We start from the raw sequence: 24351 nt of genomic DNA, 5'->3' as shown, positions 1-24351 counted from the left end.
AAGAAAAAGGCTTTCTGTGTATTTGTTTCATATGAGAATGTATTCACACCTCCAGGATATAGAAACAAAAGCCATATAATGAGTGACTGTTGTCCTTAAGGTACTATGTTATCTCTCATCTCTTTTGCTGTCCCTTGGTTATCTCATATTGTTACAGTATTTCACCTTGTTATCTTATATATTGTATATATGTTTATTTGGTTATTTGAAACAGGATAGGGAAGGAGGGAAAACAAGATGTGGGGTGGGGGGAAACGGGGACCAAGACATAAGAAAGGGTATCAGGGGCCGGGAGTTTGGCCTAGTGGTTAAAGTGCTTGCCTAGCATGCATGAAGACCCGGGTTCGATTCCTCGGTACCACATACATAGAAAAAAGCCGGAAGTGGTGCTGAGGCTCAAGTGGTAGAGCTCTAACCTTGAGAAAGTCCAAGGACAGTGCTCAGGCCCTGAGCTCAAGCCCAGGACTGGCAGAAAAAAAAAAAAAAAAGAAAGGGTATCAGTGTTTGTAAAGTAATGCACCTTCTATCTGGTGAATATAATGTAACCCTTCTATTAATTACAATAAAAATATATGAAAAAAAGAAGAAAAAATATATTCACTACTACATCTGCTCCAAAACCAGTATTATTTAATTTAGAAACACTACTGATTTTTCTCATGAAGAAAACAAGGACTAAGAATGACTACTATTAAAAACTACTGTTAGTGCTGAGTTGGAGACGTTTACTAATACAATTAAGTCTAATGAGAACAGTCAGAGGCATAGTAAAATGAAAGGTTTCAAGAATTACAAACTTAGGATCCCTGAAGGGGCAATAGATCTTTGCAAAACAAAACCCATGGTGAGCAAAATAACTAAGGGAAGCAGCACTGTATATGAATCAGTAGTCTTCCAAGATGTAAACAAATCCATTGAGATAGCATTCTGATGTAATTACCTGTTATTGATAGTTATAAATAGTATACATTATGTTATAATATAAATGGTCTAATTATAGTAATTACAAAACTATTTCCCAAATCTATTGTGAAGAAAACTTTAAAGCAATCTTAGATAATGTATATGCAAAACCCTACCAAATAAATGACAAGATGTACTTAAAAAGTAAGTAATTTAATTATATGGCATGATGACATTCAATAAAAAAATAAAACCCAAAAAGTTCAAAGATGTTGTCCTGAAGGCCCTATTTCACAGGAAGAGCAATGGCCTATGAGATGAACTCATGGTTTATGTGCAATAAACTCAGTTTACCCAAAATATAACTATTGTGACCAATTAGATAAAAATGAACATATGTATGTTTGTTGGCAAAATTTAGATGAGTAGGTATTTTCAAGAAGCTCAGACCTGATTTCCATTAGAAATGAGTTTCCTGGCTGTGAGATACCATGAGACTGTAGAATAACAGGAGTGTTGCTATTACTATTTCATTTAATTACCTAAACCATGAGGGCTGCTAGGTGACAGGCTGTGTATGAAGTACTGGGTTTGCAGCAGCGATGGAGAACCTGGATGGTTTTTCAGGTTTCAGTACATGTGAAGGAAGGGACGGGGCTGCTTCCCACAGGGTGACAAGAATAGGAAACCTCTAAAATGTCCTAGATGACCGCACCTGGACTTAGTGGATTTCCCCCATTTGCTCTGTATGTTTCATTCAGCCTTCGGCTCTGAGCCTTGGAGAGGAATGACTGGTTGAGCTCAGGAACCTGCTCCTCTCTTGGCAATGGTGGTAGATGCTTTGGTTATGTTCATGGTATCTGAAGGGAGCAAAGCAATTATTTATTGTCTCCATAGGAATGCTCAAAAGACAATGGAGGTATTCGCAGGGCAGCTATGGGTGATGGACAGCAAGACAGAAATGTCTCTGATTTGCAAAGGTTGATAAGACAAGCTTCATGGCTTCTCTGTAACCAACCACTTGGAATTGTCTGCTGCTTGAGTGTGCACTGACTATGAAGCCACCTTGTCTGGGGAAAACAACAGGTATGAAATTAATGAAAGAACGATCAACTCTGCCAACTTCTTATAGTGAATTAGAGCTAATCCAGGCTCTGCTAATCTCCTACTTAAAATCTTGATTTCTTAAAGGAATGTAAGGTAGCAGTAAATTGTGCTTCTCATTTTCCTTTTATATGTGCCTGTGTTAAGGTAAATTGCATAGTAAGATTCCTGAATGGAGGAGAAATAGCCAGGTCCACCTTTCCCTAAAGAGCAGCAGAACAGGCCTGAGGGGAGGGGGAGGGTTGTGGCACACCATGATTAGTTTCCATCATTCACACAGCGATAGACCCTGCAATTCCTGTTGCACACCTGCAGAATTGCAGCTGACTTCAAAGAGAATGATTTTGAGAAAGTCACCAAAAGGAGAAAGCAAGCCCTAAATCTTTTATAAGCTCCACTTACTAATTTATAAGGGGAATGGGAAATGGGGTGAGGTGAAAATGTAAAAGCTGGTGTGAACTGTAATGACATCCTGATCACATCCCAATTTGTGAAGTTTTTTGGGGGGGGAGAGCAGAGGTTGATGGTAAGATATAACTGTGGAATAGTTCATAAGTGTTTATAATAGTTTAAAAAACTAAAATGAAGAAAAACTAGTTCTGGCCAGGCACTGGTGGTTCACCTAACCTGTAGGAGGCTGAGAGCTGAGGATTATGGTTCAAAGGAAAACTGGGCAAGACGGTCTATAGACTCTCATCTCCAATTAATAACTTAAAGAAATGGATGTGTGCAAGCAGAGCTGTGGTCTAAGGGATAGAGCATTAGCCTTGAATAAAAAAGCTCAAAGACAGTGCCCAGGCCCTGAATTCAAGCCCCAGGACTAGCAAAACTAGTTCTAGTCACTTAAAAACAGAAGAGCTCTTTGCCAGCAAGGCATATAAGTAGTCATTACTTACAAATGATATTATAAAACTCAGAGGATGTAAAGTACAAAGAAAACACACAGCTGTGCACTGCCTATGAAGGACAGACAGGTGGGGAAGAATCTTTTGAAGCAGCTAGGCATGGAAAATACTATTTCATTTCTTCTAGAGTCCTGATTTTTTCTTAACATTTATTGTAAGTTTATGGGAGACCTCAGTACATTAGGTAACTGTCCAAGGTGCTACAAACAGGGACCAATAGAGAATGATAGATATGGCTAATGCTCTCATAGACTGCTGGCCCAACAGAAAAGAGACATCAGACATCTTGTAATCATATCGCAGTGTTTTTCCATTTATTGTTGAGAGCATTGACTTAAGATGGTTAAGCTACAAACTCTAAGGATAGAAAAAGGAACTTAGCTTGAAAAACAAATTGATTTGGGCTGGAGGCAAGACTCAAGTGACAGAGCACCTGCCTAACAAGTGTGAGACCCTGAGTGGAATCCTTACTATTATAAAAACAGAGTACACCCCATTGAACATTTTTCAAAGGAATGAAGGACAAAGTCTGACAATGGGGAGTATTTTTTTGCCAGTCCTGGGCTTGAGCTTAGAGCCTGAGCACTATCCTTGAGTTTTCTCAAGACTAGAACCCTACCACTTGAGACACAGCCCAATTCTGGTTTTTTTCTATATACATGGTACCAAGGAATCGAACCTGGGTCTTCATGCATGCTAGGCAAGCACTCTACCACTAGGTCAAACTCCTGGCCCCAATGGGAGTATTTTTAAGTAGCTGCTACATATTATAGGCTAATTAAACCACTATAAAGATGATGTTTCCATGTGCAGTGGCTCTTGTCTATGGCCCATATACATACTGAAAGTACTATAGGTGAAAAAGAATGATGGCACCATTATTACAAGGAATGTTTATTGATATTGAACACCTACCACATATAGGTTCTACACAGGAGTGGCAAAGAAAACGCACATGTCCTCCACAATCACAGCGCTTAGAGTCTGATTGTATAATCATAAAATTACTAGCTATACATGAAAACCATTGATGAGAAGGACAGTCAAAGGATGCTATAAGAAAGAATGATGATTCCTGCAAGTCAGTGAAGGAAAACACTGTTATAGCCAGAACTGACAGATGGGCCAAGAGCAGGTAAAGAGTCTACTCTGGGAAAGGCCATGGATGCCTTTAACTGGTGTCACTAATTGAATATCTATGAAACCTGGAGAGGAAGGAGGAGCTTAGCATGGCTGGGGATTAAAAGAAGGCCAGTCCCTGTGCTCCAAGGAGGGAAAGGCATAAACAAGAAGAAGCTATGGGCAGAAAATTGGGTTAGAGAGGTTGAGGGATCAAACCACAAAGAACTTGCCAAGGGTTATATACTCTATCTTAAATTCCATGAGAAAACACCAGTGTTTCACTTGTGGAATGGCATGCATATATACTTAAAGATCACTCTCGCTTACTATGTGAAACCTAATTTGGAAGGGAAATTGGATCAAATCCATTTTCCACTTTTATCCTCCCATCTTCTCTGAGCAGCATGCCTTTCTGCAGCTGTGTGGAGAATGAGGCCAGGGTAAAAGGAGAACTCTCTCTGTCTCCTCCTCAGCTTTGTTGTGTATTCATAAACACAATGAAAACAGTGACCACCCCCAGCCGCCTCCCCAGGTAAACACAACACTAACAATGTGTATAAATCAAAAAGAAAATCAGCCACACAGATGAATCAGAGTAAGTATGAAATAATGGATTCAGAATTAAAATAGAAGATATTATATTCCTCCCCCCTCCCAAGAAAAATCAGTGAACTAGAGGTAGAAACTCCCTTGAAGAGGATTCTTTCAACCCAGTGGAAGGCAGGAAAAGATGGTACAAACACAGAGGTGAGATGAAAATTTGGGTGGGGAAGAAGACTTAGAATCGACATTATAGGCGCATCTGCTGGGCAGATCGGGGGCTTCTCTGCTCCCGACAGTTGGCCTTCATTTAGGGCAACAGTCCTGCACAGTCAGAGGGGGGCGGGGTGGCAGGAAGTGACCACTTGGCCATCTGCTGCTGGGCATATTTGCAGAAAGAACACAATATGGCAGTTCACAATGCTTTGCTAGTGTCATATGACACTGCATTTTTCTACATCTCCCCGGGTATACTATTACGTGTAAATATACAATGGTGCGCAGTAAACACCAGATCATTTCATATTGGTGCCAGAATTATATATCCAAGGTCACAGTAGTAACATTAGCTGCAGACTGTGTAACAATGCCTGGCTGGCTCCTGAGTGATCTGTAGATCCTTATACGTTTAAATAGATCCATATAGATCTTGATCTAGATAGACAGATATACGTATAGACATCATGCATATTTTCTACCCTGTTTGCTTACCAGCCTGTGTAAGGTGTTAATCATATGCAGCATCACAAAGCACATGGCCACAGCTCAGATGTCTGTTTTAAGAGCAGGGCCAGAATGACCTTTGACTTTTTCTTTCACAAAGGATAAAATCTTTATCAACATTGTCCACTTGCACCGAACCCAATCTACTATGAACTAGTCTCAGTTTTCTGCAGTACTGCGTGTTAAATGTTTATAGCTATTTTTATAGTACAGAGGTAGATGTCTAAATATTTTCAAGTGTATTCCTTGTTGAAGTGGGTTTTAAAACTGCTCTTTCATTATATTTTATGAGATGAGACATAGAAAATAGTGAAGTGTTTAGAAAATTCTTTTCCTTTGTAATGAAAAAAACCTCAGAAGAAGAACCTTCTCATGCATACCCTGTATTGGGAGACGTGGTTTGTTTATCATTTCCAGTCCTGAAGCAAATATTCACCAGTACAAACCTAATTCCATCTGATTGCACTTTTTGCTTCAGAAACCTCTGAGCACTCACACCCAGGGGCAATGAATTGGACGAGGAGTTTCTGGGCAGAGCAGAAACTCTGTGGAAAATTTATTCCCAAATGGGGAATGAAAGGTTCAAATCACAGCCCAGATCATGACTTCAGCTACTGTCAATGTATCATTCACATCTCCAAAAATGGTATGAAAGAAACAAAAAAATTCAAAAATTTCAAATGAATTGCTTTCTTTAAAAGTTCTCTTCACAGCCAATGAGTCTGAATACTTAGGTTTTTTTAGCGGGGGGAGCAATTTTATTATCTAGTAAGATGTTGGCCTCATCATTAAAAAAATCCAGCCAGCTAGAATACAGCATCCTTTGACCTAGCAGATAAAAGGTCAGGGAGCAATTTTGAATAATAAATGAGACCTGTTGACCTCATGACCCAAATCTGGCAGGGTGAGTGCTTCTTCTTTGGCCAGATGCTGATAGCACACACACACACACACACACACACACACACTCACAGACAACCCAGCTAATGAACTGCCTCAATCTAGGGTAGGTGCTACAGTATTTCAGTTTGATGTGCACAACAGAGAAGATGTTCTAAAAGAGATATGGTTGCTTTTAAGAAAACTTCTTTTCTGGTTCTTATGCGTCTATTAAATTCATGTTAAGTTTAGTAGAAACCTAACCACTGGTTGAACTTTCTCACCCCATTCTAATTTACTTCAGATTTTTTGCATTGCAAAACAATAGAACTAAGTATCAAATTTCTGTGTGCAAGTTGTTAAACTAATCAACACATTATATAGCTTAAGCATTCATTTAACGCAGAAAGCTAATGTACAACTTACACAAACTTTCAGCAAAGATTGAAAACATGTGTTTTAAAGTTAAGAGTATCCATCCCTCTTCATATGTTCAGTAATTTAAAATCTCATACTGCTCTTGGAAAGGACTATCTGTACAAAGTCACCTTGGTAAATGCTTATTAATATCCTATAACATGACTAATTTAGACACTGTAATATGTACCATGCATTTAAGCTGTGTCTACTTGGTATTATTTTAAATGGAAAATGTCAGGAATGTAGCCAAATTTCAGTTTAGCTAATTAAATGTATCTTTCTAGGTCTCTTTTTCAGCTTTCCACTGAATATATTCTTCATTACTTGCCATACTTAATTTTTATCAATTGCTATGTTCTACCATTTGATAAAATATGTTCCTTTGAATAACACAAATGAGAAGGGAATGCTTTCTTGTTTATCATAAATAGAAAAACAAATTATTCATGTAAGTCTTCATATCTGCCCAACAGGGAAAGACAAAATAGCTAGTCCTGTTTGTTTTCAAGCTGTTTCAATTTGCATTGTTCAAATTCATACTTTACATGTTTGGCTTACAGTGTTCTGGAAAGACTGATATATTATATGGAGGTATTTACCTGTGCATACTCAGCTTTTGTAGAGGCACAAGTTTTCCAAATAAAAACACTGGAATTAGATCTGTGGTGAGGCTACACTCTATTACCTTGGATTACTACTGTATTCACCAGCTGAACTGTGATATAAGAGAAGATGGAATTGATTCATGGGCTTGCAGAAAATAAGACATATTCTTATAGGTATTGTGGAGCATTTCCTTGATCCATACAAGTTCTTTGCACTTTCAGCTTATTATTTCATCAATATAGTGCAATTATATTGATAACTGTTAACTGGTTTTTTTTGAAGAAAGCAAGAAAACCAGAAACCTGATTTGCACCATTTTCTGATTTGCATGGTAAGAATGTATTTACCATGTCTAATTTCAAGGTAGTAAAAAAGAGGATGTCCTTGAGCACAGGAAGAAATGAATGCTGTCATGATGAGAATCCATCTCATCCCTGGATATGGCCCCACGCCATCATCGCCACTCCAGAGGTGGCACAGAATTGGCACGCAAGTGGGACTGAGGGGCTTACCTGTAACCAACAGCTGACACTGGCTACACATAGTTATGGACAAAAGAAATGTAACTATGACAGAAGTAAGGATTCTGTGTACAGATTCTCCAAGGGCATCACCCTCCTTAGAGGAGAGAAGCAGGCTAGAACCATGGAGCCCACAGTGAAGAGGTAGACATAAAGGGAAGACACAGCAGGAGCAAAGACCCAGTCACAGATGAAAGAGGATGTATTTTATAGTTAGAAAAAACTCCCAGCCCTCCATAGTAGTATTACTCAGTAAGGTAAAAGGTCTCATACCTGCCACCTACGAAGTCTTAATAACAGCATTCCTTAGAGGAGGTAGCTGTTATTCTTTTGTTGTACCAAGTAAGTAAAGATCGAAGTAATGAGATAATTTTCTTTAAGGAACAGCAAAATGACCTGACGCCTCTATGTTTATGCATTATTATTCTAGGATATTTACCAGTATAATATGTTTCCAAAATTAAAATAAGTATCATGTCCTTGGAAGGTAAATAGGGAAAACCAGGTTATCCTTTTGCAAGATTCAATTGGGGAATCTCAGAGGAAAACATGGAAATGAGGTCTATATAATAGCCATCCCTTAGGAAAAACATCTTTCCAGCAGTTAATGAGATTGAAAAGTTGAGTATCAAGACATGGATGTATATGATGAAAAACTACCTACACTTTCAGCTATGAGAAAAGCACAGCTGCCACATTTCAGATCTTAGGACTCAGGTTTCATTTCTTGTTTTCATTTTCTTTATGTTACCATGAATTTACTTCCTTATCCCAATTTATTACTTCCCAGAACTCATGAGCAGACTGCTTGCAAGAGGCGGTGGGAATGCTGGGTGACAGTCGGCCATGCTCCTCTACATGGATGGATGGAACTGGCTCATCAGCTGTCACCCTATCACCCAAGTCATCCATGTGAAAACAGCTGACTTGGCACCAAGCTGGCAATTATCTAGTGAACCTAGCCCAGTAAATGGCCTAGACTGATAAAAGTTCAAAGAATAAATATAATTGCATTGGGAAACCATGAGGAATCCTTTTTGATGACTCAAAATACAGTGTGTTGAATGGAGTCTTTCCACAGTAGCAGGCTTATTAAGGCATTCAGGACACAAGAACACAAACCCAGTGAGTCCATAAGCTGGTTCAAAAAATCCCCTATGATACAAGGCTTCTGAGCACATACAGCAAGATCATACACTAATGTCATGTAGTAACATACATCACACATACACATATAGTAACTTAAGTGAAGAATTCAGGTTATTAGAGGAATTACTAGCAAAGAGTTTCGCTGAGAATAGATTACAAAGAAAAAAATTTTAAGTGTATAAAGATCCTCAACAGTAGTAATTAGACTTCAACAACTATGCAATGGTTCTTGCCAAAGTTGACTTGGCCAGAATGACCAACTGTACTTTACAAAAGAGTTTACTTAATGAGGACTGAGGCTGTCTGGCTATCCAGAGCACTTTGATGCCCAGAAGCAGCAGTACAGAAAGCAGGTCAAAATAAACAAACTGAGTTTTAATGCCATAACACGTTAGTTTTCTAAGGACAGGAAAATGTTTCTGGCTAAGTGAAAACCATGATTGAGTACAACTATATTATGTATAGCATATGTTAAATTTTCCTGTCCAACAAGAAATTACTATCTTATGTATGTAACTGTAACCCCTCTGTACATTACTCAACAATAAGATTAAATTTAAACAAATTGACCACTACTTTCAGTTTTCCTATAAGCACATCTGGAGCAGGGAATAGTCTTGTCAGCTTTCTCTGTGTTGGGTTAAGCGCTCCTCTGATTTTGAGATGCTTGTTTCATCTAGAAGACTACACCAAAAAAGAAAATACTCAATGAAGGATATGTTCAGGAGATTTCTAAGGTTGTTTCTGGTCCCACTAAGAAACAATGAATAGACTGATGAGTAAAGTCTGTTAAGTGCTAGGATTGAAGAGGCGGCTCACTGTCATAGCATCTTTTGTGACCTTGTAGAATGAGTTCTCCACCAAGGTCAAGAAAGATCAAGGGCTAAACCTGAGGGGAAAGTAAGGCCCAATTTCTTCACCTCTGAATGAAAGGGGTGGCTCCAGATAATCTCTAAGGCTCCATCAGACCTGGTAAAGGTATGGAAAGTTTCTATAGTGAGATTACAGTTCAACCCTGTTTTCTGTATATTAATCTCATGTCATTACTAACTTTGGGATAGAGAACTGAAACTCAGAGGCTTAAACCAACCAATACACTACTTTATATACATTGCACTTTCAACAGACACGCCAAATGTACCTTCTTCTTTGGCACCTATGAGATGATCACCTGGTAATCCCCTCCCTCCTTCCTTAAAGGGCCCCTTTCCTTGCCTAGACTTCTGAGACTCTTCACCATACCCCAGTTACAGCCAGTTGATGGGACTCACACCCAAAGATAGCCCAATCTCCTGGACTTCCTCTAGTCATAGAGACCCCCCCAGACTCTGACGGCAGAGGTCTTCTCCCAGACCTCTCCTGCTTTGCGGGTCATGAAAACAAAAAAGCACAGCCCTCATGTGTCAGGTGAAACCATTAGAAAAGGTAGTTGATTACTTTTGCTGCAACTTGCTTGGACAGCATAGAAAATGCAGGAAGCAGAAGAAAGAAAACGCTTCAGTATCTTCACTGGGCTATCTGGTATGTTACATCGTGAATGTACAGGATTTCTGCCCTTGCTGATGTGGAAACAGGACGTAGAGAAGTAGGAGAGAGCTCAGAGAAAAGGGCACTATCTTCTGCCTTCACAAACGCCTAGTGATAGGTTCCCCTTCCACCATAAACATGACCGAGAGGCTGGAGCTCTAATACTAATTTTAATTTCCATCCAGTCTTAATGACAATTGTCCTGCAAAATTTATCTTTACCATATTTTAAACATTATTTATGCATGAAGTCTTTATTGCCTCTTTCTACCTCCTACCAGATTTGGGGGGATTATTCTAAACAAAATTGAAAGGTAACCCTGTTATATTAAAAAAAATCACAAATTCTGAAGTAATTGGTTCTAAAGTGAATACTATAAATCAAATTTCATTAGACAGTTGAAACCTTATGAAATAGTATTTTACAGATACTACCTTTTATTTTTAATCTTTAAGGAAATACTTTAGGGTTAGAGTTAAAGAGGAGCAAAGATTATTTTATTTCCTCTGAAAATGATTTAGCAATTCAACATTGTATTAAAGTAATACAATGCAATAATGAATTCCTTTCCTAATTTGTAAATTCCTAAAGTTAAAAATCTGTATAAGATCCTATGTAAGTGAGAACCTTGCAATGTTTGTTCTAACACTTCATTTAGATTACTTGATTTTATGTATAACTTTTTCTTTTCAGTTGAGCCTTTTTCTTTTTAGTTGAGACAATGCATGAAGCTGGTAAATTCTATTTTATGGTAGTAAATGGTACTTGCCTATTTCTTTTTTTTTAATTTTTATTGTAATGTATAGAGGAGTTACAGTTATATTTGCCAGATAGTAGGTGCATTACTTCTCACACTTTGATACCCATTCTCCTGTTTTTTTCCCATTACCTTCCCCCTCCAGCCCCTTCCAATCATCTTGTTTTCCCCCCTTCCTTTTCCTATGTCAGATAATCAAACGTATATACAATATACCAGGTGACACAGTGAGGTATAGTAACAATATGAGATTAACTAAAGCTGCCTTTCTATTTCATTTGCTATACAGGATTAAAAGAAATTTACAATGACACAAGAAATGGATTTAGATTAAGACTACCTTAATGAACTGTTTTTGACCTTTCATAAAACAGTATATTCTACTTCTTAGTCTATTCTATTTGCATGTGATTTTAATTGTGTTCCACATTCTTTGAGTGTTAGAATCTCATGGTTAAGCATGCAGTTTACATGTTATCAAAAAGCAAAAGTCACCTTAAACAGTCATTTGTTATAACTTAAATATGTTTCTCAATTTGAGTGTAAAGACTCAAACTTTAGTACTGTCATAATATTCCTTTACCTCATAGCCCTGGACTAGAAGTTTATGAAAAAAGTTAGGTTTTCATTTTAAAAAACACATTTGTAAAGATCAGCTTCCTCCGGTAGACTTATTTTTCCTTACAGTGTCTGTAGGAGAAGCTCATTTGCAGACAGCTGCAGTATTAGCTTTGTCTCCTTGCCCTGTCATTGACCTTCAACTTGATCTGAAAGAACCACCTTCTTTCAAAATGAGAAGTTATTCATTGACAATAATAGCTCTATTCTGGGCCTCCTTAGTAGAAACTAGCAATTGTGCCCAAATAAGAATGTGTTGTGATCCTGACTGCTGTTCTTACACAAGAGCACAAAACCAATAGGAAATTTCCCTTCCGACAGCCACAGTGGGCTCCCATGAAGCTGATGTTCAAGACTGTGGCTGATTGGTGGTGATCACACACAAAAAACAAGAGAGAGAGAGAAGAGACAAGTCATTAGGAGTCTCACTCACTTTGGCTCCATAGTACGGCCTGCCAATTATGTTCTCTTAACTCCACACTTCAGAATTTAAACAAAGTTGCCGCTCTAGGAACTCCCAAGTAAAATTACTTTATGAAGAGAAGTGAGAAATGACCACCAGCCTATTGGCTGATCATTATAAATAAATAAAAAGCTCTTGATATCCACAATTAGTCACCAACATTCAAGTTGAAATGCAGTCCAGCATTAAGGAGACAGTTTAGAAGCACATGGCACATTCATCACAGCTCCACAGACAAGTTATTGAGCCACTGGGGGGAGGGGAGAACCCAGAACGAAATAGGAAAGCTTTCAGCACCAAATGGTGAACAGTGGTTGAGACCCTTGATAGAGCTAGAGGATGCAAGGCTTTTTGGCTTTCTGCGAAATGAAGGAATTCAAGGTCCTTTGCGGAGCTGTCTGACCACGGATCAACAGCTACTTTATTACAGCCCAGCCTGAGGTCGCTCTTCCCTCTGCACTCCTCCACTTTCCTATACACACACTCGACCTGACACAGCCGGCCACTGCGTTTCACAGAAGTATCTACCATTCTCACAGCAGGAAAACAAATATGAAAGATAGAAACAAAACAGGTTCATTGCTCAGGATGGAAGGTATCACTGATTTAAAAACTCATATTCAATGCTCAAGATGAATTGTACTCAAAAACTGGAATGCTGAATTACAACTCCTTTGTACAAGTTAAAAGATACTAAAATTTTAAAAAGTTAAAATAAAGCTGGAAGTGTGTGGCTTACCCCTGTAATCCTAGCTATTCAAGAAGCTGAGATGTGTGAGGATTGTTGTTCAAACCAGCCTGGGCAGTAAAGTCTGGGAGACGCTCATCTTCAATTAACTATCAAAAAGCTACATACTGGTGCTATGGCTCAAGCAGTAGAGTGTTGAACCAAAAAGGAGCTCAGGGACCGTGGCCAGGCCCTGAGTTCAAGCCCTAGGACTGCCACCTGATTCTTTACTCGAGCTGACCAGCTGTGGTGTAGAGTAAGAGTGCTGTCATGAGCTTCCCAAGCTGGCCCACTTGTGGCATGTGTTCTAACTCCAGAACTATTGCCAGTATTGGCAGCACCTGGACCCTGCAGTGCTGTTCTTGTTCCCATTTTCAGTTTGTACTTTAAAACAGGAAATGGCTTAGAGATGGAGAATGGATACTTGGGTCTCTTTTGAAGCCTCGTGGTTTCTAGTGCATTTACTGATGAAAATTTGTTTTTTTTTCTAAGGAGTTAACAGGACACAGTATAATGTTTTGACCTGTTTTGGACTTGATTCTTATAAATGTACAAATCTCTAAATAATGACTTTACATAATTCTACTATTATTCTTATTTTGTCTTCTAGGAAACAGAAAGAGTATCAAAATAGTAGAGAAGAGAGGAAGGAGGGAGGAACGAAGAAAGAAGGAAGAAGAAAGGAAGGAAGGAAAAGACAAGCAGGCAAGCAAAAGAGGGAGGAAGGAATGAAGGAGAAAGTGAATGGAGAAAGAAGAAAAATGCTTTAAAATCATGAGAAAGATGACTTTTTCCTTATACGTAGATATAACACAAGGCTATATTTATTTCCTTGTGTTTCCAATACAGTTCACCATCCCTGTTGATACAGTTCTTTGTTTGAAATGAGACCATTATAATCATTTTTCAAGTTCTATTTCATTCTTTTGATTTTTTTCATATGCGTCATTTGATTTTGAGTGTCATAAACAGGGTTGTTCAAAGTCCTGGGGACTTTTCATTTTAAAAGCATGAGGAAACTTACAGCACATTCAACAAAAAGGACACCATTGGAAATTAATGATAATATTCATATATTCCTAATACATCAAAACCTAAGGCTAGTCTTTTCCTCCTAAACATTAGGGACTATAGTATATGTATAGGTGCTGAGTGCTTTCTTTGACCTCTACCACTTAAGACAGTTCCATCTTTGTTGTTATTTAATTGGAGATTATTGGAGATCGAATCTCACAGTCTTTCTTGCCTGGGCTGGCTTTGAACCATAATCATTGATCTCACATGGCCTCCGCAGTAGTAGGTATTACAAGCATGAGCCACTGGTGCCTGGCTCCATAATCTATTTTTAAATGCTCTGAGAGCAAAGGTAAGTATTTTTCTGCCTTTATTTATAATAACCCAAATCTATAACTCAAAAAGGAAAATAAAAATAATCACAGAAAGAAGCCCACAGCTGAAATACAGTGCAGTTTTACTTTAACTCAGCCATATGACTATCCCTGCACACAAAAGACCATGTTTTGCTGTGTTCTGGTTGTTCCCTCTTACTACTGAAGGTGGGAAAACTGGTTTGCTTCTCCTTAGGAACTTTTGAATTTCTCAAAATCCAGATCGAACTCCTTGATACCTAGAGGCTGCATAGACCATCCACTCTCCTTTGCCAAGAGGATGAGCCTGTGTTTTAATAAACTCCATCACAACTGTTACATAAATCCAACTTGGATAAGCTCTGCTTTTAAGCATATTTTAAACTATGTCTTCCTTAAAAATATAGATGCCACAAGCCTAGTAACAGACCACTCAAAAGTCAGAATAATTTCTGCCAGTAGCCAGAAGTACTGGAATCATTTCAGAAACTTTGTTTAATAGGAGCCATGAGGAAGCTTAATTTTTTTTGGCCAGTCCTGGGACTTGAGCAAGCTCAAGGACATCCTACCACTTGAGCCATAGCACCACTTCTGGCTCTTTTTCTGTGTATGTAGTACCATGTAATTGAACCCAAGAATTCGTGCGTGCTAGACAAGCACTCTACAACTAGACAATGCTCCTAGCCCCAAGGAAGCTTAGTCAACAGGAATATTTTTAGATTAAATTGAAATTGGTTATTACTTTGTCTTAAAAGCTAAAATTCCCATGTATAGCTTCTTGGTTACTGCTGTGTGTGTGTGTTGTTACTGAGACTTAAACTCTTGGCCTAATACTTGGCTTTTTTTCTCGAAGCTGGTGCTCTACCACTTGAGCTATAGCTCTGCTTCCTAGTCTTTGCTGGTTTTCTGCCTGGGTGTCTCTGAACCACAATCCTAACAATGAAGCCTCCTGAGAAGCAAAGATTACAGGAGTGAGCACCAGGGCTTAGCTGTGGTAAGGAAGAGAGGGGTGTGTGTGTGTGTGTGTGTGTGTGTGTGTGTGTGTGTGTGTGTGTGTGTGTGTGTGTGTGTGTGTGTGTGTGTGTGTGTGTGTGTGTGTGTGTGTGTGTGTGTGTGTGTGTGTGTGTGTGTGTGTGTGTGTGTGTGTGTGTGTGTGTGTGTGTGTGTGTGTGTGTGTGTGTGTGTGTGTGTGTGTGTGTGTGTGTGTGTGTGTGTGTGTGTGTGTATGTGTGTGTGTGTTGGGAAGGAGGGAGGAAAAGAGAGAAAGAAACAGATATATTAGAAAGGTATTGGGGTTTGAACTCAGACTGAGTTCCTCAGCTAGCATTTCAGTAAGCCCTTTTTAAAGTATACCATCTAATTTAATTCTCAAAATACTGTTATTCTTCCCATTTTCCAGGACAGCAAACTAAGAGACAAGCAGGTACAAATGAAGAATTGCATGCTGTGTTTGACTATAGAGCTTACAATAAAATGTTTTCTACATTCATGTTCAGAACAACTTTGTACACTGTTTTTCTCAACCAGTGGATTCATTTCTCTTGATTACTACCTGGCGTAGTTCCTACCTTTGGTTTGGATTCTACAGTGTAAAGTAGGTTTCATGCATCAGTGTGGATTATAATCTACAGGGGAGTTTGTTAAACCCTAAGTGGTGATGTAGCAAGACTTGAGCTCAGACCCAGGAGTTTATGTTTCTACGAATTTCCTAGATCATGCTCTTCTGTGGTTCAGGTACCACAATTCAATTTCATGAATTAGTAGGGCTGATTAATTGTAATGGAGGTTATTATGCTACTCATCTTTACACTTCCTTGAATTGTTTATTAAAATAGAGAAAAGGCATATGTTAATGAAAGAAAAAGAGAAGGATGATATCTAAATTATGTTAATTTGAATCAAAAACAAAACTTCAAATAAGGAATGTTTTCCCCAGCTCTGCTGAAGATGTTCCCCAAGAGATAAATGCTTTTGGGTATGCCTTTTTCTCCAAAGCTAAAATCAGACCTGGTGTCTGGTGGTAGGCAATGAAAGTATTGTAAAAGTCAAGGAAATTTACATTCTGACTCTGCCTAGGAAATAAATGAAGACTGATGGACAATCTTAAGGTCTTCTATGCTTTATGTTCCCTATGTTACGTAAGTCATATCAAGATATATTTAATTAGTCCATGAAATGTTTTGCTTGAGGTTATAAATTACAGCATCCGAAACAATAAAACCAAGGGGGTTTTGTTGAATTTTTCTCAGTGACTTATGTGCTTGCTGCAAACTTGACAATTTCAGGCATATACCTGACTTTTCCTCCTGATTTTTGGAATGAAACCTGCATGGCGGAGGTGTTCACCAGGAACAGGATCCTAATTGTTTGTGCTGGACATTCGTTGGCTGTGATTCAGAGACTGGCATTCATGTGCGAATCTGCTTTAGCAAAGTCACAAATTTAGAACTTGAGTTTTTAATGTTACCAACAATTAAATGAGGAGTAAAGCACAAAGTAAATCTCTCTCTCCCCCTCTCCTCCCACTCCTTCTTCCCTTTTCCCCTTCCCCTCTCCCTACCCCCAGCCTAAGTCTGAAACAACCAAAACAACCAAAACTTGCATCTTTCTTTCATAACATTTTGTATTGTTAAAGATAAGAAAGAACTGCCTGCTTAAGAGAGGCAGCTTGAAACAGATCATTCACCCCCTCCCACCCCCTCCCAGTCTGAGGAGAAGCTGCTGGCTACATGATTAATCTCGTAATAGGAATGTCAGCCAGAACACCATTCTTCAGATTTTACTTTCGATGTGAAAGACTGTTCCAGCAGAAAGTTGAGATGACACAGAGCGCGTGGGCTAGCCTATCACACTGATTACTTGATGTAATAGTAAGCAAGCTTAAGTGAACTGTGTGTCTTCAATCTTTCCAATCACTTAGGGATGGGCATCAGAGCTCACCATCCATCATCCCTGGCCTGAAACATACGGTGCATCAGCAATCCTGGGCTGACCTGAATGATAGTAAGAGCTGCTCTGCTGTTCACAATAAGAAATTGTTGTCTGCTGAATTACAGGTTTGTGATTAGATTGCTAACACGGCCAACTTGATGTATAAGTGAAGTGTCCAGGGAAGATATTCTTTAGGGCCTTCTGAAGATTAATTTATACTCTTGAAGTATAGACCAATCACAGAGCCAAAAAATATGCCAAGGTATTTTTCTTGTGACTAAGAAAGCCCAGCTGTTGTAACAGTCATTAATTTATTTCTGGAATCTTTATCTGCAACAAAACTTAATACATAAGGTTTCTAATGGTTATCATCTTGGAATGGCTAGAAATGTCCAATAAGATAATTAATTTTTGCAGAATGGTCTGTATGGGAAAGCAGTATATACTTTTAGGAATATAAACTTGAAATGTTAATTGTCCCTTATTATTTATGATGCTGCATTTAATTTTCCTGTAATTCATTGTTGTGTGTTCCATTCTCCTATCTCAGATGTGTATTAAAGATATTGTACAATTTACCTGGTAGACATTCTGTGTATTATGACCTTTCCTAAAGTTAAAATGCTTCAATTTAAAGTTCAATTTTATATTCAAATTTTAGAAATTTATCTTCTGGTCAGCTACACAGCTCTAAAAGAAGTAACTGGAGGACTGGCTTTGAATTCTGGGTTCTGTGTTTACATTTTCTGTAAGGCCTTTGATAAGTCACGAGTAGATTTTTATAAGACTATCATGTGGATTATTATATGAAAAATATTGGCTAGCTTATCCAAAGTCCTACATAGGGGGATGATCTTTATCATTCCAACATTTGCTCAACACCTCTATTTTCTGGTCACATGGCTAAATACATAAAATAGAGCAGAAACAAATCCTGCTGGCAGCTTCGTGGGCTGAGAGAGAGAAAATGACCATGTGTGCCAGAAACCCATCTCACAGTGGAGATCCCACAGGCTGCCACCCAGGCTCAATAGCACATCAAGAGCTGGGCTCAAGGGCTGGGAGCTTAGCCTAGTGGTAAAGTGCTTGTCTAGCATGCACAAAGACCTTGGTTCAATTCCTCAGTACCATATACATAGAAGAAAGCCAGAAATGGTGCTGTGGCCAAAGTGGTAGGGCACTAGCCTTGAGAAAGCCCAAAGACAGTGCGCAGGCCCTGAGTTCAAGGCCCGGAACTGCAAAAAAATAAAAAATAAAATTTAACAAATGAAAAAAATAAAGAGCTGGGTTCTTATGTCTAACTTCCACTCTAGTCAACCCTAATGCAGGTGACTGGGTGACCAGAACAGTTCTTCAGTGCAGACAAGAAGTGCAACAAGGTGCGGTGACTTAACACAATACAAAATATTTGCTTCAATCCTAAAAGCCCAGAGAAGGATTGTTGGAAGAAGTCCGGGGGAAATAAAACCTCACAAACATCATCTGGCACACGAAAGCTAAAAATTCTAGGCAAAGTGTCCCAGAGAGGGAACTGCCAGAGGAAGAATGCACTCAGAAAACCAGGCCACCTCACTTAGCAAGCTGTAGACACAAAGTCCTTTTAGTAATTGATCTTTTGAACATTTACACATAGAACTCTTCCTTTTCCTCTCCTCCGCCTACTTTTTGAAAAGGCTCCAGTAGGCCTTTCCAGAGACTGTGTACATGCATGCAGCTATGTACAGACATGTACATATCTGCCTCGGGGCAGGAATGCCGAAGATCAAAACCACAGCAATGTCAGATAGGAAAATGACCTACAACAAGATGCTGTGAAGACAGCTGCATATCTGTGTTCACTGCTGTACTGTTCACAATATCCAAGCTGTGGAAACTGCCAAGATGCCCCACAATAGATAAGTGGATCCCAAAATGTATCTACACACAATGGAATTTTACACAGCCATTAGAAATAATAGTCATTTGCAAGGAAATGGATGGATAGAAAACAAATCATGCTAAGTGATGGAAGCCAAATTCAGAAACACAAATGACACATGTTTTCTCTCATGTGCAGAAGCTAGATCTAAACTATACTGGGACATGATAAACTATCCAGGACTCTAGGAATTCACACAGAGCAAGACCAATGGAGGACATTTTTAGGAGTGTAACACACAAAGACACAGACCATACATTACTGAAATGAAAAAAAAAAACAACTAGGGAAATGTAAGCTCAGAGCTAACGCTCTCAGCCACTGTAATAAATATCCTGTTTGGTGTGGAAAGAAGCTGGGGCATTTGAAATTTATCAAGAGTAGGACCGAGAAAATTTGGTAACTGAGTGAAAAGATCCAGATTATCTGTAGAGACTTGGGAACCCAGGAAGATTTACAATCAGAAAGCAACAGGTAGTTAGAAGGAAATTAAATAATATTCTACATGATGTTCTTATATCTACAGGATAGTCTAATAATAACCCACTCATGCTAACAGAGACATTTGACTTATTTAAGGCCTTATAGCAAACGTAGACACAGAACCCAGAATCAACCCCATCCTCCTATTACTTCCGCCAACTTTCTTTTAGAGCTGTGTAGTTAAATTTTTTAGGTGGAGGTGAGGTAGGAGACTCTGGTCTAAAGGTGTAGATAGTATGCCATCAGCATATAACCACTGTGATGTGAAACATAATAAGCTACAAGAAGAACTCAAAGACGGAGAGGGAAGCAAGAGAAAAGCAGAGAAAACCAGCAAAAAATATTATCCCTAAACCAAGATTTTCAAAAAGCCCCACTAAATCACTGAACTACTTAAGAAATTGTGACTATACCCTCATCCCTTTTTAAATCTCATTTCTAAGAATGCTAACATGTTGAGAAAGTAACATTCTTGAAACGTTCCCCAAAGACAAGCAAAGAATGCTTTGCTAGGATATGGACACCAAATACTGTCTTGCAGGCATGATAGTCCAGGGGAAGATGGCTTTCCCTAAGCTGACCAAGAGTCTTGATACATTTCTTTAATGCTCTAATACCCATGCAGAAAACTGTCAAATGGAGGATTTACAGGCAGCGCCTGTAGTCCCAGGAGATGGTGTGGGAGTGATTCCTACATACCTGACATAACTCAGAAGCTGAGAGTCTCACTGAGCGGCAAGAACGTTCCTGGACTACCTCATATAAATCTACAGAGGGCCGCCCAGAGCTTTATGTCAGCTGTGTGTCCGACACATGTTGGAAAATCAGCCTTGTTATATTTTCTCTGTAAATCCTTCCCAGAGTCCTCCAGGTTTATGGGGGGGGCTTCACATTTGGAATGGAGAAATGAGTATAGATTTTCTGAGACTGCCTGGACTGTGTAATGCGCTGCTTGTTCCATACAAATAATTGGTGAGAAGAATAGGCAGGTGCCACCAGTCAATCAATGGGTTAAGTATGCCAAAGTTCCAGTAGGCCACTCTCCCCAAATCTAAGGAATAACCTGCTGGTCACAGGAACTAAACTGTCCAACTGTGGCATAACCATTTCTGAAGCATCATCAGTGTGTGGCATGACTGAGAGATAAACTAGTCCAATAAAGAGTCGCCTAGAATGTAAACCGATCTCTACATTGCAAGCAGTCAGATGCATCTTAAGCTCATTTGCAAATGCATGTGTGTAATGGTCTCTGTATGTTTTATGTTTGATATATATTTTGGAAAGCAAACTGAGCAGGAGATTTTCTAAGGTACCATCTGTTCCATACTCAGCAAGAGGATCATTACTAATTGCATTTGCAAGAGGCTAAGTGAGAATGTACTTCCATGCAGACTTCAGTGTTTGTGAGAAGTGGCTCACAGCCAGTGTCTACAATATTCTAATAAGCAGCAGTATATCTGGGTGCTGACACTTTACCTATTAAGCTATAGTCAATACTATTTGCTACATGCTCAGTCTCTGAAATAAACTCTATGTATCACCTAATATAGCTTCATTATTAGGTTTAAAAAATCCAGAGTGTTTAAAAGTCTTAAAATGTGCTGAGTGCTGGTGGCTCAGGAGACTGGGATCTGAGGATCACAGTTCAAAGCCAGCTAGGGCAGGAAGGTCCATGAAACTTTTTATCTCCACTAAACAACTCAGAAAAAGCCAGATGTGACACCATGTCTGAAATAGTAGAAGCACAAGCCTTGAATACAAAGACATGCAGGGACAGTGCCCAGTCCCTGAGTTCAAGCCCTGGGACCAGCAATAACAACAAAAAAAGTCTTAAAATGTTAAAAACCTACAAGGCAAAACCTCAGCCAGTGTTTTCCATGCAAATAGATCCTCATGTATAAAATGAATGTCTTCATTCATTGATAAGGAGGAAGAACTGGTACTGTAATCACACGATGTCACAAAGCAACACATGTTGTACAGAATTATCGTGCATAATTTTTGTAGCCTATTGTAAAAAAATTGGTTTGTACAGAAATCCGTAATTTCACACAAAAGATGTAATAAAATATTGAATAAAAATAAGATTATGTAACATGCATAAAACATACTGAATTTAGAACTGTTTCTAAAATTGGCAAATAGGAAAATGGTCTGAACTTGAGTTCTGCCGTCCATCACTGAGGAACCTATGTAAGCTTACAGGGCAAGCAGTGCCCACTGTGCAGACCAGTCACTGCTCATGTGGAGCCCATGCAGTCACTCAGCTTTATTCCTGTCACCAAGTGCAGTGCCAACTCCCAGCTACCTACACAGGGCCCGCTGAGAGAGACATGATTTTCCTCTTCTACCCCATTCTGTCTCTTGCTTGTGTGCCATATCGAAAACGACCCTAATCATGGGGAACATTCTGGTACTTACCACAGGATACACGGAACTATCCAGATTGTTCCTGTCCCAACTTGAAGCAGGATTTCCCCCTCCCCTGCCCATGGGATGCATTCTCATTCTACTGATAACAGCCCTGGTAGCAGAGTGACCACTGATCAAGTGGCCAAACCCCCATCTGGATTGCCTATAAAGGAATGTACCTCCAAGTGTATTTTTCTGGGGCAAGCCAACCAATGTATGCTCCCACACATCTTTCAAGATAATCACACTTGAAAGGAGTCTCAGCTGTTAGCATCTTTCAAAGACCTCTTGGGATCTCCGCAAGATGAACAGTGGATAGGCTGTTGACAGTAAAATGAACTGCCGACAGTTGTTATGGTTGGTGTTTTCCGTAAATTACTCTATGTAAATTAAACAGTACTGCTAAGAGAGAAGGCCATAGAACGGAAAAAACTTGACAGTCTCTAGGCATCATGGCCATTTTGATCTGCCTTTGAAAAGATCCACTACCCCTTCCAAAACATCAGCATGCTACTTAGAAGCTCCTGACAGTTTGGAGGCCTTCTTCCCGTCCTCCTCCTCTCAGCCCTCTCAGTCAATGCTTTCTGGTACTGAAAAACCTCATTAAAGGAATTGGATTGAAAATTGAACATGGTCCAACACCTCTCCAAAGCTCATTTAGAATATCTGATATTTTAGAAAAAGCCTGAATGGGCACGTTAACCATCCATTTTCCTGCACAATTCCAAGTTCTCTTAGACCATCAAAAAATAATGTCATGTACCATATTACCTCAGTCAGTCAAATCCAAGACTTCTCGGCCATGACTCATTACAGTTTCCTTTAATTTTTTTTATTAGAAGTCTAATATAAAAAATTCCATGTTAAAGAATCTATTTTGTCCCTTTTCAAGAACTGGTTACAGATACATTCTACTCTGTTAATTGCTTCAACAGGAACCCAGGTGGTAAGTGCCAGCACAGCAGCTCAATTAAGGATGTCTGTTCTCACAGATGCATGGATCACAGACAAGTTCTTGTCTTAGTTACGAGCCAAACTTTACAAGTACACTACTTCAATAGAATCATCTCATGTTCATTTCTGAGGTTCTGAAGCTCCTTCAGTCCTTTCACTGTTTCTTCACTAAAGTCAATGTTGTTTTTAGACAAATAGAAATTGTTCCCTTTATTTTATCTGTAACTTTAACTTTTAAGAAATAAGGTGTATATAAACATGTACATATTATATGTGCATGTATATCTGTCATGGATTGTGATGGTTGTCTGTTTCCAAATTACCTCTTCATTAGCTGTAAGGTGACCTGAAATGTTAAACTTGAAAGTACAGTTTATAGTTTAAAATCCTATCACAAGTCTAGATTTCCCTGTCATCTATCTGTTTATCAAATGTTTGCTGAGTAAATGGCCCTGACCTAAGTACTGCTGATAGGATGATGGGAAGCAAGACATTGTCCTTATCTCCAGGGTCTCACAGCTCAGTAGGGGTGGGGGTAGACAAGGTACAGACCATGTCAGCACAGGATGGTTAGGGTTGTGATAGAGGCAACCTGACCTATAAAATGGGGACTAGGAAAGGGTTACAAGAGCAAGCCAAAAGCAGGAAATGGGACAGGGAAAGGGATTTCTGATAGGGACCCAGAAACACCACCCAGGCTATCTTGTTCACTGTCATGAACTCAGAGCCTTGAGTGTTTGACTCCTGAGAGACACTCTGTATAGATAAATGACTACTAGAACAGCAGTGTGAAGGCTGGCAAAGCACAAACAATAGGTGCTTTGGAGGCATCCAAAAGGAGAGACATTGTGATGCACACCTGTAATCTGAGCTGCTCCAGAGATACAGGTAGGAAGAATTTGATCTGAGATTAGACTTGGGCAAAATGAGACCCCATCTGAAAAAAATGAAGTGAAAAAGGACCAGAAGTATGGCTTTTACTTGCCAGATAAGTATAATAAATCAATAATCTGCACTTATTCTCAAAAAGGAGTCTTGTATTCCTTTAAGGAAACACAGATTTCATTTTATTTCATCAGCTGTGGGGCTTGCAAAAGAATACAAATTTTAGACAGAAACTTTTTTCCCTTTTTGCATAAGTTACCTTTAGGTAACTCCTACTGCATAGAATATCAACTAAACCTCAAGGCGACCTCACTGATAAATATTAGCTCTTGTTGATGAATTGTAGCAGGAGTAGGAAAGACCATAAATATTAGAACCATAGAAATCTGATTTCATAGCTCAGCTCTTCCCTACGAGCAGACCTGGAGAAGCAGGCC

General features: G+C 39.1%; 1 protein-coding gene and 1 long non-coding RNA gene across 3 annotated transcripts in view; one reads left to right on the top strand and one right to left on the bottom strand.

The window, feature by feature from the left end:
- The window catches only part of Wdr72 (WD repeat domain 72), a 176730-nt gene that overhangs the window by 25921 nt on the left and 126458 nt on the right, over positions 1 to 24351 (bottom strand). The window lies entirely within an intron of this gene.
- Positions 1844 to 13847, top strand: LOC150046453 (uncharacterized). 2 transcript variants are annotated; one of them, XR_016539618.1, is made up of 3 exons: positions 1844 to 1989; positions 7157 to 7375; positions 13575 to 13847. It is a non-coding gene; the product is annotated as an uncharacterized LOC150046453 (long non-coding RNA). The 2 variants fall into 2 exon arrangements; XR_016539619.1 differs by lacking the exon at positions 13575 to 13847 and adding an exon at positions 7566 to 8680.

This window comes from Megascapheus bottae, chromosome 25 (genome assembly GCF_031878675.1).
Source record: "Megascapheus bottae isolate mThoBot1 chromosome 25, mThoBot2.hap1, whole genome shotgun sequence".
Lineage (NCBI taxonomy): Eukaryota > Metazoa > Chordata > Mammalia > Rodentia > Geomyidae > Megascapheus > Megascapheus bottae.
Note: the sequence above shows the minus strand (reverse complement) of the source record. Positions and strands in the feature narration are given on the sequence as shown.